Source organism: Centropristis striata, chromosome 12, assembly GCF_030273125.1.
Source record: "Centropristis striata isolate RG_2023a ecotype Rhode Island chromosome 12, C.striata_1.0, whole genome shotgun sequence".
NCBI lineage: Eukaryota > Metazoa > Chordata > Actinopteri > Perciformes > Serranidae > Centropristis > Centropristis striata.
The window spans coordinates 34,888,233-34,891,126 of record NC_081528.1 but is presented as its reverse complement, the minus strand read 5'-3'; positions in this window follow the sequence as shown (position 1 = coordinate 34,891,126).

Below are 2,894 nucleotides of genomic sequence, written 5' to 3'. Positions count from 1 at the left end.
TTAGACATATACAAACGCAGCCCTTTTCTCTGATACTCAATGAATGAAACTCATGAGCCAACACTTCTTTAGGGCTATTTTCTTTTTTGCATTATGTCTCTTTTCAATGCAATTCGAGACTCATTATCAGAGTATCGTGCGAAGATAAAAACATAATCTTTTCTTCTGCACTTTTTGAAACATGCCAAAAGGATTATTTCTGTTTTATTGTAACCATTTATCTTTTATTGTTTTCGGTAAACCCTCTGATGCTGATGGGAAAATAGCTTTGGTTTGGAGTGGTCTCGCCAGTGGGCATCTGACAGTGATTTGCTGATCCTGAGCAATTGCATGATGGCTCTCATCCTCTCAGGCCACAGGGCCTTAAGAGCCAGCCAATCACTGGCCCTCAGCACTCTGCTGTTGGCAATTATAGGTCAGCGTGTGTCAAGACATTGTCTTTGCTCTCTGAATGGCTCAGTCCCAATCAGATATGTTTTTTCTTTGCCATTTAAATTGGGACAGAAATCCAGTAATAACATGACCAGCAGTTTTCTGAATCTTTGTTGTTTGAGTTGTTTTTAGGATAATGCTCCAAAGCCAAATTCCAGACAAATGAGAGTGAAAGCAGTTTTAAGCTTCCAACACAGGTCAAATAGAACTTCAACTTGATTTTTAGTGAGAATTTCTATGGTGTAGTGGCAATTTTGTCTGAAAAAATAACAAAATTAAACTTAAAACAAACTTAATCAAAATGCCACTGATGCACCATGAGCGTGTGGTGTACGCAGGCGAAGAAGGTGATGTCCATGCATGATTGTTAGTTCTAAAGGTTTATTTTATCCATTGCGAGCAAGCAAACAAAAAGAACAAAGAAACATGGCTCCTGCTGGTAAAAAACCATCGGCCCACCCAGGTGCATGCTGGTCCTCTGCCTACCCACCTACCTATATAACATCAGGCGCCCATGGTGCCAACCCAAATTCCATAAAACACAAAAAATATGTAAACTAAATATGCTAAACAATAATGATGATTAAACTAAACAATTAACTAGCAAACCCAAAATATTATCAAAATAATCAAATGTCTAGAATAATCAAACAATACTCATTGTTAATAATAAACTAAACAGACAACTGAATACTAACAAGAACTAAATAGCTCCAACGTATGGGAAAAGACGTTGCACTGGCCAAACATAAGTTTGAGTGTTATGTTAACACCAACTGCTGTATTGTAACTACTTAGTTTCACACTTAACTCTCCACTCACATGTGTTGTCTTCTGACTAGATTGTATGTCACTTTGGATAAAAGCATCTGCTGAATGAAATTGTAACATTGTAACTTTGTTCATTTGAATCAACTCTACTAAATCATAAATGAACAAGACTGTAATCAAAGCATGTCGCCACAAACTGTGATGTTACACCGAGGGCATCAGTTGAATAAAATGTGGGTGAAAGCAAGCCACTAATAAGTAGGGATGGAATTAAGAGCCTTACAGTACAATAAATAATTGAAATGGAGAATGGCATGTGTGCAATCACGTGTGCACTATCTAGTAACGCATATTTGTTTGATACATCATAAATAATTCAACGTTCATTTATTGATCGCTTCTGTTGTAGTTTGGATTTTATTTTTCATTTTACCAGTGTGTGGAAGGCTGCGTCACATATGAAGATGGTTACAACTTTATATATATATCCATAAAATATGCAATTTTATGTATCCATTTATATCCATAAAATATGCAATTTTATGGATATGATTATTAAACATTTTAAATGAAACATAAAAACAGACCCGTACTTTAGATTTGATGTTATGCATGCAAATCGATATTCCAGTTCTCACACATATCTATATATATATATGGATTTGGGATATGCATTCTTTATATTTACACTCTTTCTTACTGTGTACTGCTGCTGCTGCACAGCAATTTTACCTCTGGATAAATTAAGTTGTTAGTTTATTATGCATGAAAAAACAATGTCCATCTTGGAGAAATAATTCAAGTCATAATTACAAGCAACCACTTGAGAACATTAAGTAATTCACATCTGCAGTAACCGCAGCATGAAATCACACTGTGCCCTCATCTGATATAAAAAAGTAACTGTACAGCATAAAAATCAGAAGTCATCATGTCAAGGGATGTAATCTCTCTCAGGAACTGTGCTCCTAGTTTAAATATCAAAGGAAATATTCCTCTGGCTCCTCCACCTCTCTGTTGGTGAGCTAAGTTAACCCTCTGAGACCCACTTGGAGCCGTTTTTGTCTTTATTAACGGGGGCAGGGCCAAATAGAAATGGTGTATATCATCAAAGCTGGGAACCTGAAGATGAATTTGAGACGCAGTTCAGCACTGTGTGTCAAGTTTTCTACTCATAAATCTGTAATAAGCATGATACCATACCATTTGTTAAACAGATTTGGTGCTAAATTTAAACATTTCTTGCCTCTCAAGAATTGATACAAATTATTAAAATTCCCTTCAAACCTGATTAAGACACTAAGACCTTAAGAAACATCATAAAACAAATCAATTCTGATTAAAAAAAGGGGGAAAAAGCCTTATTGTCAATATATCCTGGAAAGCCACACATCCTCTGAATGTCCTAGGTCTCTAGTTTGTTTAAGTCTTTACTTTTCGTAGGAATCATTGTGAACCAATCATGAAAATGGCCTGTGAGAGTTTGTAAATGGATGTTTTGATCTCGTTTTGCAGTTAAAAGCAGCTTCTATTTACATCAATTTATAAAAACTTTTCTCAGTTTTTTGATGCTTCGTTTACCATGGAGGCATGTAAGAAAAGTTTTCAAAGTACACATAGTGAATAATTGACTTAAAAATGATCATTTTGAAGGTGTTTGAAGTATTCCTTTAGTATTCTCAACAGGCTGA